This window comes from Haemaphysalis longicornis, unplaced genomic scaffold (assembly GCF_048455015.1).
Source record: "Haemaphysalis longicornis isolate Haplotype H1 unplaced genomic scaffold, Haemaphysalis longicornis Haplotype H1 scaffold_12, whole genome shotgun sequence".
Lineage (NCBI taxonomy): Eukaryota > Metazoa > Arthropoda > Arachnida > Ixodida > Ixodidae > Haemaphysalis > Haemaphysalis longicornis.
This window is the reverse complement of record NW_027526225.1, coordinates 64709626-64727225: the sequence shown is the minus strand read 5'-3', so window position 1 is coordinate 64727225 and position 17600 is coordinate 64709626. Positions and strand designations below refer to the sequence as shown.

At 47.3% G+C, this 17600-nt stretch overlaps 1 protein-coding gene and 1 pseudogene across 3 annotated transcripts in view; one reads left to right on the top strand and one right to left on the bottom strand.

Annotated features, from left to right (window-relative positions):
• LOC144161998 (uncharacterized) overlaps positions 1-17600 on the bottom strand; it is a 44362-nt gene that overhangs the window by 15840 nt on the left and 10922 nt on the right. Inside the window, exon 3 of one of the 2 annotated variants that reach the window (XR_013320558.1) lies at positions 12655-12925. The exons of the other annotated variant lie outside the window; for it this stretch is intronic. The gene's annotated coding sequence lies outside the window, so the exon portion shown is untranslated. The remainder of the gene's footprint in view (positions 1-12654; positions 12926-17600) is intronic. 2 annotated transcript variants of the gene reach the window in all.
• LOC144161999 (sodium-dependent multivitamin transporter-like) overlaps positions 1-17600 on the top strand; it is a 28483-nt pseudogene that overhangs the window by 4961 nt on the left and 5922 nt on the right. Inside the window, exons 3-12 of the transcript XR_013320559.1 lie at positions 1913-1978; positions 3292-3343; positions 5096-5163; positions 5892-6049; positions 8019-8159; positions 9398-9527; positions 10621-10709; positions 13033-13142; positions 13475-13542; positions 16283-16369. The product of XR_013320559.1 is annotated as a sodium-dependent multivitamin transporter-like (transcript). The remainder of the gene's footprint in view (positions 1-1912; positions 1979-3291; positions 3344-5095; positions 5164-5891; positions 6050-8018; positions 8160-9397; positions 9528-10620; positions 10710-13032; positions 13143-13474; positions 13543-16282; positions 16370-17600) is intronic.

Below are 17600 nucleotides of genomic sequence, written 5' to 3'. Positions count from 1 at the left end.
TTTTGAACAAGTTCTAGGACATTTTTAAGTTTGTCCTGACTTGGGTCCCATACTGAGCATGCGTATTCCAGTTTGGACTTATTAGTGTTTCGTAGACATTACTTTAAGTGCGATGGCGCCTTATAAAAATTACGACTTAAGGCATTTGGCTTGCAATGCCACAGTGTTCCGACCCAACAGACCACCCAACGCCGTATATACATCGATTGGACATTATCCAAGAATGTGTGTGCAGTGGCAAGCATGGCTATCAGTGTATATATTGTAGTTAGAAGAAAGTCACTGTGACAGTCTTTACTAAGCAGCGATGACTTGATGGCTTCGCGGGTTATTCCTATTAGCTGGGCGGAATGGCCCTGAATTCTTTGGCTGCTCCGACTCATGCCGTAGGTTTGAAACCCCGGTACATTTATTTCCTATGGCAACCACGCTTCCATAAATAACATGCTTAATACATAAACTCGCGACACGAATCTTCAATGGGGGGGGGGGGGGGGGGGGGGGCATATACATCAGAACGACCTTAAGAAACGAGTAAAGAATGGAAGCAATCGTCGTAGTGCGTTGGCTAATCTATTATGAGTCTGTGCACAGGCTGAGGCTCTGATTCTTCCGCACGGATCTACGCTTTTTAAACCGAATACTAAAGCGAAGTCCGAGCTACATTTTGCGTGCGTTAGCGAAAAACATTTATTTGCCCAACATGGTTTTGAAGAAAAGGAGATGGAGCCCCGTCTCCCGTTTTAGACGGTGATTAGAAATGTGGGCTCAGGCCACGTCTTCAGTCATGGTTCACGTATGAGAATATTCCTAGCAGGTTTCGAGGAAATCCTTAATTCTTTCGATTCGGTCTATTTCGACTGAGCCGTTTATATGCGCTTGGTTGCCCGATGAACCACAGCTTCGCGTGTCTTCCCTCACCTTTAGTTTGATGCTCACTGTGCTTCAAGAAGTACGAAGCGTAATTTCGTTAGCAAAGGTCGTTTCTTCGAGAGCAGACAGCGACGAGGCGCAAGCTTTACGAGGCAAGAGTACAGAAAGAACTACTCGACTGCCGCCAGCTCTCGATAGTACTTATACAAGCCCAATCTCCTCGCTAGAGCAAGTAATTGCTAAACACCGATGACGTAGCTTATGTAATGCTCGGCTTTCGAATTTTCGGTCTTCTGAAAAAATTTTATTGTGAGTACTTACCAGGTTCATTGCGTTGCACTCCCTGGAACATGACTGGTTTTTTATTGGTTAAGCTTAAAGAAACCTTGTTCAACCGGTGCTTTGCATTGTACTTTCCGGAACATGGCTGGCCCGTCTTTGGTTAATTTCCAAAGAGCACTTTGCGGAACAGGTGCATTGCGTTGCGCTTGCTGGAACATGGCTCATCCGTCTTTACCAAGCCGCACGCAGGACTTAATTTAGTGTAACGGCAATGTTGAACATTGCAACAAAGATTTATGGCTTAATTTATAAGACGACGTGCACTGATATTCGCGCGTGTTCACTAAAAGATAAATTGCTGAAACCATTCATTCTTTACGGTGGCAATGGCAGTGGCGGCGTCGCCGGGACCGTTGATGGTTTAGTCCGAGCCGCGAAGTTTTGTGCCAGAGGATGTTATCATTTATTCCCATTTTGTTTTTACTGAAATTGAATGATTCATTGATTCATTGATTTATATGTATATAATTTACGACATATTAATTAATCGACTGCTTGGTGATCCTTGAAAGCTTATCTTTTGCGTATTGCCGACACTAAAATGGCAACCATGTCTCTGTCATCACTTAACCGATAGGCTAAGTGATGGCAGAGCATGCTGCTGTATCGCTTCGACTTGGCATGCTCGCGGCGTATCTTTTACGTTCGTACGCCCCGCAGCAATTTGGTTTAACCTGTGTTTTGCTTTCGTACGCAGTACCTTCGCATGAGATACGGAAACGTCGTGGGAATAGCTGCCTCTCTAATATACTTTATGCTGAGCGTAAGTATACTTTCACGCATGACGTTGAACCTCGCTACAAGCTAACCTGAAGTTGCAGGAACCTCTACAGTTTAGAAAAGAACAGATCAGTTATATTGCCCCCCCCCCCCCTCCCAACAAGTGTGCTAAATGATTTTAGGGGCGCAGCAATACTGTGCATCCTTTAATCAATCCAGCGTTCGGCGCCAATAACTCTACCTGCGGGGCTTTTATTGTTGCGAAAATAAATCGTGCTCCTGTACGCTTGTATACCCGGGCGTACTACGTAATTACAATCGACGCCTTTAGTTATGCGATTAAATGGCTTCGAATCAAAAATATTTGCTGGCTCCAATTTGTTCCTCTTGCGAAAGTACGTCTTTTCGGGTCCAAAAGCACTTACGGCAACGAGTGGACGCGTGCTTGTTACCCAAGTCATTCTCCAGCACACAATTTAACCTACTCGCCAAAGGGCGCCCAATGACAGTCACACACGGACCTTATATAGATGCAGGGAGCTAGATGTTATTTTACCCATATTACAGTATTGAGCTCGATACGGATCGACTCAATCGTGATTGAAAGTGCCCGTGTGACAGGGGTATAAGTTACCGACGAAACCCCACCACTGAAAAAAATGATCTCTTATTGAAGTCAAAGCATGTAAAACTTCTACCAAATTAATCCCTCCGCAGCCGCAGTACATGGATTTATTATTACGTTGCATGCAACCACTTCAGCCAAATGTAAACTTGTGTCTAAAGCGGCATTCACGTGTTATGCTAAAGCAATTCTCACCCTCTCCGCGCCACGTTATCACGTGCTTGCATGTCCCCCCTCTGTGCGCATGTTGTCGAGACAGGCGACCGTGGTGGCGACGTCGCCGGGACGGTTGATGGTTATCCAAGCTTCACAAACAATCCTGGCCTCTGAAATGGCTTAGAAAAAGCAGATAGAGGGCATGGCTCTCGGCGAGGGGCGTCACGCAAGCCCTTCCTGGCGTAGCGAAACCTGTAGCCTGACATAAACATCTTTCGATGAGGACCGCCCCAAAAGTTCCGAGACTATACAACCATTTATAAAGTTTGCTTCTTTACGGTACGTGCATTTAAGGAGAGCGAAACACGTTTCGCGAAGTATGCCATCGCCTTGAGGTTGTTGGCTTTGTCGATTAACTTTTGCCTGAGGCCTGCGCGATCACTGGCTCTTGTACGAGACCCAAACTTGTTGGCGCTAAGCCCAGACTTTTGTGGCTGATAAATTGGTCCAGTGATTTATCACAAATAAGTATTTGTTTCTAATGATTGATTGATTGATTGATTGTGCTTTCCCAGCAAGCCTCAGGTGCAGCCGGGATGTACAGCGCCGCAGTCGCCATGTCAACAAGTAAGCTGACGACGACAGAAAGAAAACATATTCAATCATTTAGAATAGTCACCATGCTCATTGGTGCATGTGGTGAGAGCTACGGCACTGTTGGGGAGGGGAGGGCGGGGGGAGGGGTCGTCCTCTAGTATGGGATGTCGTGGTCCTTGCTGGCTGCTCGTGTCTATTGAGAGGTCGAGCCGGTCCAGCCACTGCTCGTACGTGGGACGGGGAGTGGGTGTGAGGAACGGGGATTGTTGGCGTTTCCATGCTGCAAGGTTATGGGCTGGGGGCGAAAGTTGTAGGTGCTGTAATATTGGGTGAGATAGGGTGGAGGTAGGTTAAGTGATGGTAGGAGTTGCTCTGGAGCTAGTCGCTTCGGCTCTGGGAAGGTGGGAGTGGGGGTGACGGGAACCGTCGTCAACTGTGTCTGAAGTGTCAGGATTTCCGCGTAGCCGTTGAGTGTGTGTGGGGTCTTCTTTCTGTCCTGACTACCTTTAGAGATGGCTCGGAGGGTATGTACTCGGGCAGAGGCGTGTGCCGCCTCATTTACGTCTAGGGACACGTGTCCACATGTCGGGAAGGTGCGAGCTGTTCTGGAGGATCTACGTTAGTTTTGTAGTGTGAACTACACTGGCCGAGATTGAGCAGTTCCGCGTGGACCCTGAAGGGCCGTGCTGCGCAAGCGCGAGGAACATTGGATTGGATTGAATTTGATTGGATTAAATTGGATTGCATTGGAAATCCAATCCAATGAAGTACGGGTGTCTAGAGAATTAGGTCGGCACATTCGCCGGTCTGCGCATTCCAGAGGAGTGACGTCATAGCCGCAGCAGGCGCACTGGCGCCGGCGCGTGCCCAGCTGTGCGACTCCGTTGCGCAGTAGCCGAGTCTGACGCTGCGCCGAAGCCGCATGATCGCCGTTTCGCGTGGCTTTTGGAAAGCCGTGCTGCGCATGCGCGAGGAGCAGTGACTGGACTGGACTGGACAGGACTGAATTGGATTGTATTGGACTGGACTAGACTGGATTGGATTGGATTGGATTGCTGAACCTTAGCTCACGCTACGTATATCCTGGCATAGCCGAGCTAAGTCACTGCTAATTATTAAAGAGAGCGCAGGTCCCTGCACGTTCGCAGCGAGGTGACTGGCTCAAAAACAGTCCGTGATAAGCGAAGGGATTTTAAACTACCCCCCAGACGTCGTAACTAACATGGCGTCACCGGCAGAAACCTTATCATCCAAGCAATAATCGGGAGTGGCATCCCTTCTGGAGGGATGTAACTTACGATGGTGGCATCACTGCTGCCGTTTTTTGTCGGCACTAAAGCAAGGGACGCTATCGTGGCGTTAAGGACATTATTTTTTTCTAAGACGAAATTACAAACTAATTGTCTGTACCGTAAAACGGCTAGACACACAGAACATGGGTGACGACGACAAGTATTTCGATTTCCAAGTATCTCGAGAAGAAGTATCTCCATTTAAGATTATTTTTGAGTATGATATGGCAATACCTCTCTGTTTCTCTGCATTAAATATAGGGAGAGCATTAATATGCAGTTTAAGTTATGGCAATTACTTGGGGTTATATGACACCTGAGTGACTTAAGGACCATCACTGTGGTTGGTACCTTTTTTCATGGGTATATTCTTGGTTGGAACTTGGACAGTTTAGAGAATATCGCTAAGTTTGTGGTTACGGATGTGCTATTTCGAAAACCTCCACTCTTTGCTTTTGATTACCTAACCGGCTATTTTCTTGCTTTGTAGTTTTTAATATGTCTCAAGAAGCTTCAATTATTATCCTGGGCGTCGCGGGGACGTCGTACACCGCATTGGTGAGCAGTTTTTTTTTAATGTTCATTATCACTAATTCTCGGCCGGCACCATGTCGTGGAAAGGGTTCGGGGAGTAAGGATGGTTAAAGGACACTGTGGGGGATAGACGGGGTACAGTTAAATGATGTCGGTCAGTTTGTGGAGAAAGCGAACGAAGGCGACAAATTAACGAAGTATTTCCCCTCGCGTCGCTGCGATCAGTGTCAAACCATTCGCGGTATATAGTGTTGGGGCCTGAGTGTCCCCAGAGGAAGTAGAGTTTGTTCTCGAAGTTTGTCGTAAATGAGCCACATCTACATTGTGTGTTCAGCTGTCGCGGAAGCACCGCATTTGATTCAATTTCCTTGATTAGGATTTTTGGTATAAAAACGAAGTCTTAGTACGCCTGCTTGCGAATGGCGCACGAGAACATTTTATGTGTAAAAAAGATACGAGGTGGGTTTCGTAGGTCCCGCCGGGATTACTCAGGTGTCGCCAAAAATAGCTTCTATAAAGCTTTCCCGAAGTGTCAACCCCTTCAGTTTCCATCTCTATATATATGCCGTTAAAGTCTTTCCGTTATGGAGTTGATTTTGAGGCAGAGTTGGGGAAAGGTTGTTTGTTGACAACTTTTTCTCGCGCCACCTCCAGTGCCACAATTTCTGCGTCTCACGTGACCGTCATCAATTTTACTTCGACCGCCACGTGGCGCACAAAGTCAGAAAGTTAATCTTCCATTCCCCCTTTAGGGTGGCCTTCGAAGTGTCGTATGGGCGGACACCATACAGGCGCTGATCATGGCGTCTACACCTCTTATAATCATCTGTAAGATAATCTACGATTCTTCAAGGAGACCAGTGCGCCTGCGACCCTTGGGGGAACTAAACTTCACCCCATATATCTTGCGGTAAGACCCTCGACTTCTGCTCGTCACGACACACTGCGCAATGAGCAAACGTTGGCCCCTCGGTATTGCGACTAGATATCTGTGACGAAGACTGCATTGAGGCTTTTGGGAAGACCGAATTCTCAGCCGGGGGAGGCAGGAAGTTTATTGCTGTTATTGAGGAAGCCAGTTATTGAGGAGGTCTACAATCTTGATTCCCGGCGAACTACTGGCTCATTCGTCAGAGTCGCCAGCTCTGGATATCCGCACAAGCTCAGGACTTACAGCCTGCGATACATCCGCTTGTACTCACTACTTTTGAACGGCACTGGCAAGCCAGCAGGTCTCGAGATATACCCAGAAGAACACCGAATTACCGCTATGCGCGTCACTTCAAGAACGTCTGCTTCTCTGATTGGTCACCGAAACAACATCACCCGTGTGCTTGCCAGCCGAACGCTTTTCCTCCGTACCAGAGCGCTGATGTAGAGGGTTGCGCTGGAAAGCTATGTGCGGCTGTAGAGCTCACTGTTCGAGGTGCGGCAATAGTATAATTAGTGTCGCATCATGGCCGCCGTAGGAGCAGTCATAGTTGGTTTCACCCGACGGGACCAACCGCTTCCGCTCAATGACTAGCCAGAGTCATTGTTAATTATTGATATTGACGTTAGCGGAAGCGGTTTGTCCGGTTGGGTAAAATCAAGACAGACTGATCACTTGCCGTCACGAAATGATACCAACGAGGATTGCTGTACTGAATGGGAGCAGTCTATCTTGATTTTTGTCTATCTTGGGAACAGTCTATCTTGACGCTGGCTGACTGACTAGCCAGCGTCACTATCAATAATTAACAATGACTCTGGCTTGTCAGTGAGCGGAAGCGGTTCGACCGATTGCGTGAAATCAACTATCATTGCTCCCATGGCCGCCATGATGCGACACTATTTAGACCATTGCCCAGAGGGGCTTGGTGTGTTGAACGGTGTACTGTCATTTTCCAAAATAGCAACAGGAAAGCGGCTGTCAGAAGTCTGTGCTTTTTGAGCCGCATATGGGAGCATGTCATCGGGCTCCGTTACATTATCTCTGGGCCTGCCTCTTGAGAAATACCCTCCTAGTGATTGATTTTCAATCAAACAGTCACAAAAAGAATATTTTGCTACTAAGTGGTGCAAAAACGTTTTTTTTAAATGACGCTTCCGGTGTAGGCCTATTCGGTTTAGCTTGTACAAATAAATATAGAAGTGACTCCAGGAGGCTTGTACAGTAGTGGCAATGTAAGCATGCAGTTAAAACTGTTTCTACAAATCATTCACCGTTTTCTGCGTTCAATTCTGTACGTTTCATTCTTCAAGTGATAATAATACGGATTAGTCCAAAGCTAATGAATGCGATGAACAGCCTTCTTCAATGTTCATGGTAAGCGAAAAACAAACGTCGCAAGTACGTAGCCTTCGTTACCTAATGAAAAAGGAATAATGCATTAACTACTCCGCAGATATTTTATGTAGACCTGCAGGGTGCGTTATACAAAAAATAACAATCATTGTTTTTGCGCTTCAGTAACTAATGCTAGTGGTCGTCAATCCTTCCGGCAGACCTTAGTAAGGTAGGGAAACGCTCGTCCAGGATAGGTACGGAAATAGGTAGTTTTTCTGGAAAGGCACAAATCCTGTGGTCATTTATCTAAAGGCATAAAAACAGTATCAGGTATCGATATGTCAGACCGATAGTAAACCATTAATTCGATTTCCTACCGATTTATCTACAAAATGTTCATATGCTTGGATCGAACATTTTATGACTTGTTCCTATCAAAAATGTTGACTCAACCGTTTGTTTTTATGTCCACCAATGGTCTTATTTAGATTTCTAAAGTTTCGTAATTCTCCTGATTTAATTTTCACGCTATAAGCCGGGTTATTTTTCATTTCAAATCAAAATTTCACGGCCAATCAAAAGTTCACCATTAGCTCTGCCTTCTTCGTAGAACTGACATGGATCTCACCACAGACGAAACTGTCTGGGCCGCCTCATTCGCATCCATTCCTTACCAGCTCATGAAATTCGGCCTGGACCAGATGATCACGCAGAGATTTCTCGCCGCGAGATCTCTTCGAGACGCAAGAGGGTAAGTAAACGCACACTAAAGCTATTTTTGCGGTAGAAATGTTTAGTAAGCATGTAAATGTTGCAGGGTGACAACAAAAGAACAATGCAAAACTATAGCATGCTTTTAGAATCCCCTGGTCAACTCAGGATGTGCGGAGCGGCCGCGAAACGCATGTGCGGAGGGCGACGCGTTTCCGTACGTTTTTTCTTCCTCTGGAAACCGGTCCGGCAGCTAGCAACACGCATGAATGCTACAGGACCGGTTTTGGAGAGGAAAAACCGGATGCGGAAACGCGTCTCTCTCCGCACATGTGTCTGGCCCTTTGTTGGAGTGGCCCTGGCAGCACGACAGCGCGACAACTGTGTTCATGGACTCCATGGTTTGATTTTTCAGAGGCGCCGCCATTGACGATTACGCATTAACGATTACGCAATTTACGCAACCCGGGGAAGCTTGCGTTTGGTCTTGTGTAGGTGGGGAGCACAAATTGTGAGAGCGGTTCCCTTTCGGGTGTAAACAGGAGTGCAGAAATGGGTAGAGCGGTCGGGCCCCAAGTTACAGTGCCAAGAAGTGAGTAATGAGCAAGGCGGTATACCGCAGCCAGGTTTCGCCGCATTTTCAACCCCTAGGGTGATGCCGATTCAGCACTGCAAAACTGGGCGATGCCGATTTAGCACCGCAATGTTCAGGTGAAAAAGGGGTGAAGTAACCGTAGCCACTTCTTCAATACGTACATACCGATTCGCCAGTGGCAATGACAAATGTCATGAGAGCTTCAAAAAGAAGTTAACGGTCCGGTGGGCGCTGTATACGGACGATTCATCCGCATGGTGACCAGTTCTCGAAAAAAAAAAGTAAAAGGTGAATCTTTCGTGACCGTCATCGACATCTGTAGCAGAACGGAAAAGAAGAGATGTCGTTAAATGGATATTTTACTGGGACCAACGTGTTGCTTCTTTGTTGCTTTTCATATAAGTAAAATATATGGTTTCCCGTCTGTAGAAATGCGCATGTCTGATTAGGCCTTTTTTAAACATCACCACATGGCCTCGCTACACACTTAGCCAAAGGCTCCACAGATAATTAGTCCAGTAGCGTGCATTTTAGCTTTCGTTGTTTAATGCGGTAACTCCTTTCATCAAAGGCCCAAAAGAAGAGCACCGGAGAGCATAACATAACTTCTGTAATATGCACTGCGGTATTGTTTCATGCTGACGTTACTTGATCGCTGTCCTCACTTTTTTTTTATTCTTCAGGGTGGCTTTCCTTGGAGTTGGTTTGATGACATTTTTCTACAGCATCTACGGATTGACAGGGCTGGCAATAATATACTGGTTCAGGGACTGCGACCCAGTACTTTCTGGTTCAATAGCCAGGTACGATCAGGTAATTATATTTCCGTTGGTATACGTCGCTACAAATTTCGCATGTCGTCGCCGTAAAGGAAACAAAGCAGTGAAAATTTGCTTTAAAAGGGCCATGAGGACAAAATACAAGTTTATTTTATTCGTAACTTTACCTGTTTTATGGTTCCTAAACGCTTGTCCGGCAGTTAACGATCCTTTATTCACTGAGAAATCAGAAAATTTAGGTGAAAATTTCGATTCTAATGCGTACGTGAAGGGTGTCCGTGTGTGTGTGTGGGATTTACTGTGCATATAGGATACCCACCGCGGTAGCTCAGTGGCTAAGGCTTTGCGCTGCTCAGCCCGAGGGCGCGGTTTCGACTCCCGGCCGCGGCGGCTGCTTTTCTAGTGGATGCAAAAAGCAAAAACGCCCGTATGTTCGAGATTTCGGCGCACGTTAAAGATACCCGGGTGGTCAAAATTTAATCCAGAGCCCTCTACTACGGCGCGCCTCATCGCCTGTGTAGCATCGGCGCGTTGAACCTCAAAATCGATCGCTCGTGCAAGTAGGTCGGTTGGTGTGTGCGTGTGCGTGCCGGTGTAATTGCATGGGTGTGTGGCCTCCTCGATGATGAGGTCTTTTTGATATACAAGGTGATTTGAAAGTGGTCGGTGAGGCGTGATCAGAGCCTGAACTGGAGTTACCTGTCTGCAAGGGAGCTCTTCGGCCAGCATTTCAATTGTTAGCGTAAAGCCTGGGAACAGAGTATGTGGAAAGCATGTCCTCCGTGTATTCTCCTTGCCTGGGTGTTATTTGGTCACTTGTAGAAGAGTTTGGTGTTGGGCCTGTTGGTGCATACTTTGAAGAACGGTGAAACCCAGCCTTGAAGACGATGTTGTCTTGTGTTGTCTATTCTCTCCTCGTGTACGCGTCTTCAAGGCTGGGTTTCACCGTTCTTCAAAATGGCCACTTGCCCGAGACACCATACGCTGGGCTTGAGCTTGGACATGCCATATCACGTAGTGTGCTTGCGCCTATTCTTTTTCCCTGCGCCACTGTGGTGTATTGGTTTCATCTATTATAGAGTCTGACATCTTGTTGTGACACGTAATTACTTCGTGTTTGCATGCAGATTGTACCGTACTACATCAACGCGAAATTCGGCGCCATTGGTGGAGTTTGAGGCTTGTTCCTCGCTGGAGTTGTAAGCGCGTCTATCAGGTGATTACACTTTTGCTGACTGATTTAAATGCGGGGTGTTACATCGACAAAAGGGCGTCTTTAAAACTTTCCTGACCGACCGACCCGATCTTCCCTCCCAGTTCAAACTTTACGCGAAGGTCGCATGTTGTGGCCTATTTTGTCTGACAACAGGAAGACCAACGGTATTTACCTGTTTATTTAGAAAACAAATATAACGATTTTCGCCGATCGGAAACCTGGGGGCTATCTTAGCGATCTTGACCGCCATAGCAGTGAGGTGCCACCTCGGGTATCCAGAAAAAAACACGCGATGAAGCTACGCAGCAAGGCTCGCAGATTGTCGGAAAGGGCATGTTACGTTGGCGAAGGCGTCCAAGAACCGATCTCCGTCATGCCATGGTAGCGTTGTGGGTATGCGGCTTGCAGGAGAGTTGCCTCCGTGCCGACCACGCAGGGCCATGAGCCAAACTTGTTCAATGCATGCCGAGAAGGTAACAATGATGATCCAAGCCGCAGCACACTGCGGTGCTCACAACATGAAACTAGAACGGGCAGAGAAACGTTCCCCACGGTGAACCAGGACAGACTTCCCTCCCGTCAGAAAAGAGGGCCTATTTATAGTTTAATGCAAGTCAAAAAGAGCATTGACATGTTAGAGCCAAACACACACACGCCAAACCCATTTCGTAGAGTCGAAGATGCGATAAGTCAGATGCCGGTTCCGTCAATGACCGCTCTAGAGGGTTCTGGTCGCATCGTGTTCTCGAAGTCGCGTGAACGCCGGAAGTGGTCTTCCTCTCCCATCAGCGATGATATGCGGAAAAGTATCACGCCGCATCGCCGTGCTGTGTGCTGTCGAAGCCGCGCCACGTGGACGCACGCACGCACGCATGTACGCACGCACGCACGCACGCACGCGAAAGCACACACACACACACACACACACGCACACACACACGCACGCACGCGCCCACACGCACGCGCGCACACGCACGCGCGCACGCACAGGGCTTGTAACAAACACAAAGCTTCTTTTGCAACAAACCCAACTTGCAGAGCATGTTCGAAATCCCGTTTGTTCGAAACAGCCGACTGTCGGCGTTGTGTCAACGTGCCTTTTACGACCCGGTGGGTACTACCGGGGGGAGACAGGCGAACTGCGAAAGGTGTGGGATAAACACCTTACAGTTGAACGCCTTTGGTGCGGAACGCCTTGGACGCCTTGAACGCCTTTGGTGCGGAAGGCGTTCAGCCACTGCGCCCTCCGTCACTGCATGAAACGATACTTGCTCCCTAAAAGTGGTGCTAGGAGATTCATCCGGCCCATTTCTGCAGCCAACAGTATCTTAATAGCGGGTCTGGGCAAAGCATCGCTATTGCGCGATCAGAGATTACGTCGGTAGGAATCAGGGTTGCACGGAACCGAACCCAAAACTGGTTTTAACAACTTCTTGAGAATGAGCCACCAAAAACTGCGTTCCGGCACGTATGCTTGTTTCCAATAGTACTAAAATGTTTCCTACAGAAAAAAATAACGTTGGTACCAAGGAAACTGCACACGCACGAACATCTTAAACATCGTCCAATCACATTCCAAGACAGGTAGGTTCACGTGATTTCGCGTCATTGCTGTAGTTGTTGGTGCCGCCGCAAATGGTGTTTTTTCTCCTTTCAGGCTTCATAAACTAAATGCTGTTTTAGTGACGGATAAGCGATAAAAAGTATATTTATTAGATGCTGTCTATGAATTGCAAACACAAAGAGAATATGTCAAGCAGGTTGTTTTGTAGCGGAGGAGGCGTTTCTAACTGGAGGAGAAGGACCAGGCGTTTTGGTAAAGAACGCAGAGAAATTATACTGACGGGACAAACTGGCAAGACAAAATACACAGGTGAAGATCAAAACTAATCTTTAATCGCGATACCTTTACTATTAAACAGCAACATCGAAGGTTCAGTCTCACGTGCGCAGATCGATGTCGCTGCGCTGGTCGTGGGCGCGGTTTGGCAGAGTGCTGACGCTCCGTCGAATGTTGCGCTGCCGACGCTGCCAAGTCTTCGCCAGTCTTGTAGGCCATGAAGGAGGAGCGGCTTGGAGCAGAGGTTCCCTCGACGTTCGCGCCCAGGCGGTAGCTTCCCGAACATTCCTTCTGCTTCTCGCCCGTGCCGCGTCCGTCTCCCTTCACATCTGTTCTTCCTATCACCTCTCTCCGCGTAATCTTCCCTTCAGCGTCCCTTTAAATGACATGCGATAGGTGTGTTTAAACTTGAACAATAGCTAAAATTTTGCATAAGCCCAGACCGTTTTACCCCCTTCTCGCCCTCTCTCTTTTCCATTTCAGCACAATATCCTCCATTGTAAACTCTCACGCAGCCGTCTTATTTGTCGACATAGTGTCACCGAACTTCCGCATTTCTGAACGGACTTCTGCTCTTGTGATGGTCGGACTAGGTAACGTTACTCTTTACGTCCAGCTCTTTTCCTTTATCGGTTTGCACACCTTGCACACTTGCACATTTGAAAATACTATTTATTTTTTAGCAAGAAGCATTTGTAAGCAGCATTTATGCGTGCTTTTCTTTCGAAATAGCCGGCCATGGCTGACGCCAGCCTCATAACTCTGCTTCTTATTAGTTGTATGTGTGTTAACCGAGGGGTTGAATTTGGTTAGTGAGAGTTTTACCGCATTATGATAAATTCATTTGTCATGAAACGTGAAGCCCATCCGAATCTCGTTTGTAGCTATCACCTTGGCTACTTAAAGACATTTTTTTTCTATACAGCGGCAGGAAGTGGAACTGTAATGACCGCCCTTGGTCTCATGATTCCTTACATTGGAACTGGTGCGAGGGTAAGTACATACCGAAAAAGCAACACAACGGCTGAATTTAAGCCCTTTGGAAGCAATACCTTTGTTGGGAAGACATGCGAGAAAACATTACGGTCGGTCGGTCGGTCGGTCGGTCGGTCGGTCGGTCGGTCGGTCGGTCGGTCGGTCGGTCGGTCGGTCGGTCGGTCGGTCGGTCGGTCGGTCGGTCGGTCGGTCGGTCGGTCGGTCGGTCGGTCGGTCGGTCGGTCGGTCGGTCGGTCGGTCGGTCGGTCGGTCGGTCGGTCGGTCGGTCGGTCGGTCGGTCGGTCGGTCGGTCGGTCGGTCGGTCGGTCGGTCGGTCGGTCGGTCGGTCGGTCGGTCGGTCGGTCGGTCGGTCGGTCGGTCGGTCGGTCGGTCGGTCGGTCGGTCGGTCGGTCGGTCGGTCGGTCGGTCGGTCGGTCGGTCGGTCGGTCGGTCGGTCGGTCCGTCCGTCCGTCCGTCCGTCCGTCCGTCCGTCCGTCAGTCAGTCAGTCAGTCAGTCAGTCAGTCAGTCAGTCAGTCAGTCAGTCAGTATGTATGTATGTATGTATGTATGTATGTATGTATGTATGTATGTATGTATGTATGTATGTATGTATGTATGTATGTATGTACGTACGTACGTATGCATGTATGTACGTATGCATGTATGTACGTATGCATGCATGTATATATGTATGTATGTATGGCATGCTGGCGATGGGGCCGAAGGCGTGGTGAACACAAAGTAAGAAACCTCGGTAACAGCAACAGCGGAGGGTTTATTTCGACGTTTCGACTTCGAGACAAGTCTTCTACGGGAATGATCGTATGTACGTATGTATGTATGTATGTATGTATGTATGTATGTATGTATGTATGTACGTATATGTATGTGAAGAAGAAGCCACACATAGCCCTCGTTGATTATCTCTAAAACAATAAATTGCACACAAATGTTAGGAAGCCGCACATTTGGCACAGTGTGGTAAAACCAAGGCATATAGGTTTTCCTCGACGTCGTCTTTGGCGTCATACACAACTTTGAAAGGAAGAAAATAATAATAGAAAAAAAAAGAAATACAGTGAAACGTAATGGTTGTCTTTTTGGGGTTGGAGTGGATATAACGTCACGTGCTTAGTACAGTGTTTCTGTTTCTCCCGTGCATGCAGGAACTTTCTTAGGTGATAATCAGTGCTTTCGCAGCATCACATTTTTGCAAAAGAATTGGTGCGTTCATCGCAACCTTCCGTATGTCCATAAGCTTATTTACTTGCAAGATGCCTTCTATGATACTGCTAAGCAATCCCAAAGGATTGGCCACAGGGTTGGCCCTTTATTCACTTGATGTACTTTTGAGGGAAAATAAATTGCTTTTTCATGTTCAGATAAAGACGCCCGGCGCCCAAACCCACCTATAGGAAATTTAATTCAGGAGATTAACTAGCAATCAGCGAGAAAAACGAACAAAAGCTAAAAACATTTCTCCCACCTCCCCTCGCGGGAACCCCTGTGTAGATGCGACGCATAGGGGGTTCCGTTGTTGTTTCCGTTAGGTTGATTCTCCCATCGCGTGAAACGTGCCGTGAACCCCCTGCCGCGGCTATGACGCAACGTGGCGCGGCTATGACGCAACACAATCCAACACAATCCACTTTAATCCAATCCAATCCAAATCTAATCCAAGCCAAGCCAATGCCCCTCGCGAGAGAGTGTTCGCTATCGGAGAGGGGAGGGGGTGAGCGGCGGAGAGCGCAGCTCGCGCGGCGAGGAGAATGGGGGAGGGGTGTGGACGGACAACAACAACGCCGTATGGAGGGACAAGGCGAGTGAATGAGATGCAGTCGCATCTAACACAACGTGCTGGCAACTCTGATTTCCATGTCAGCGGTGTGGATTCATTTCTCCCTGCTCTGCTTCAGGTTTTGTCTGATCACGAGTATTTGTTTTTTCACAATTTATTCTTCGCAGAAAGGACAACCAACATTTTTTTGTCATCTTGAGTTATACGGGGAGTCTCTTGGTTCGCTGTTTGGCTAACTGTGACGCACTTCTATAGTGTCCCGAAAAACCTAGGAAAACAACTAAGCATTTGTTGGGATGTAGAGGCTGTGAAAGCATCAGTGCCCAGTCGCCGAACGGATGTGGCGACTCGGTTTCAAGATTCCTAGAGGAGCAGCAGCGGCCACGGCGCCAGCCGTGAATACAGCAATGCGCTCTACAGAGCAACTGACTGTAGCGCCGCTGGTTGGGGCAGCGGACATACTGATGATGATGATGATGATTAGTGGCTTTCCCTTTGAATCGGGGCGTCGGTTGTCAGCAACCGACTTGCCTGTTTTATTACGTTTACTTGCCCTACTCCCAGCTAACCTATAGATTTGCTTCCTCCCTCCCATCTCTCCCTCTTTTCTGTTTTAAACTCATCGGCCCCACCCCCCTTTTTCTCCCCTCGCTGTTCTAAATTGTCGTCCGCATGATTACTCCGCCTGCGTACCCATCCCTTCCCTACTTTTCCTCCTCAAGAGCCCATACAGCGGTGCCTAGCGGCGGGGGCGTGTAGAAGCCCAACTTCGGAGTATTGATACTAGCAGTGCTTCTTCTTGTTGCATTGCTACTAACGGCCACGACAAAAGATGTAGCTTGACACGGCATGAAAGAGGAAGTTCGGAATGTTTTGTTCCGAGCTGTACGGTATTCGTCGGTTTTCTTGTTGCCCTGATCATGCAATAACTGAGCACATTGGTTTTTTTGTCTGCATAGTCCTTGGTTGCACTGTACGCGGCTGCTTCAGGGCCATTCGCGGGCATAATAGTTCTCGCCTTCTTGTTTCCGTGGGCGAATGCAAAGGTAGGCATCCAAATGAAGCCACAGAACTTGGCTTAAACTTTGGGTCTTTTACATGCTTCGAATGTGTGAGCTCTTTCTTAAAATTAAATGTTTTGTTACCCTGTGCATCAATATCGTTGTAGTTACACAACAAGGAGACCGTTGCATAACTCAGAACAAGTTCAACATTTCAGATTATCGCATTGCATTTCTGACTAATTGTTCGAAAGTGATACAATGATGCGTAAAGTTCTCTTTTAGAATTTGCATTAAAGGATAACCCATACTTCGTGTTGAATATGGAGATGGTTTTAGGAGGCTTATAGAGAGTCAGAAGCCATCAGGCGTAGCTCGGTAGGCAGCTATCATATGTCAGTAATTACACAAAAAGAAATGAATATTTACGAAGGGTCCCAACAAAGTTAGTTTCCAAAACAAGTGCGTGTTTTAATGAATATTTATTACTTATAAAACAGTTCTATGTACCTTGCGGCGGCGCGCAATGCCCATAGTGAGAGCATGATCACATCATCTGCGAGCCAAAGAGGCGCTAATGACAAAGAAACCTCGGTTTACATTGTCTAAAATATCGTGATATTCTCATATGCAAAGCAATTTATTTCAGCAAGTTTCCTGGCATTGACTTTTTGATGTCACTCATTTTAAAAGTCGGCATAAGCTACCGTAGGCTGTACAGTTAAAAAAAAAAACATTTATGTCCTTTATCGGTTGTTCGCCCGAGTGCATATACTATAACTGACTGGGGAGGAGACCTCTGGCACAAGCGCTAAGACATGAAGGTCCTTGCAAACATGCGGAAATTGCAATATCTCCACTGCAAATCGGGAACGGAACACTTGTAAGTATCGAAATATTTACTGACATTTTTGACAAATCTCTATTAAGCAGTCTATAAAACACCAGAGAAAAGTAGAGGCCAGGCTGTGGTCTAGTCCAGCTACAACTTGGTTATGGTAGGTATACACGCTACAAGAACGAGCAGCCAAACATTCAACCTAAAAACATTAAAATTCCATGTGCATGCGCAGGCTACTGCGAGATTACTAAGCGTCGCAACTGTACGACTTTCCAAATTGCACTGGGGATAACCTCGTCCACGTATATGAGAATGCACATTAAGCAGCGTGCGATAAATTTCTCATATCTGCAGCAGTACGGAGGATGTTGCTTGATACATCAACACGTTATTGTGCTGTGACTGTGCGACAAGAAACCTGTTGGAGTAAGCAGA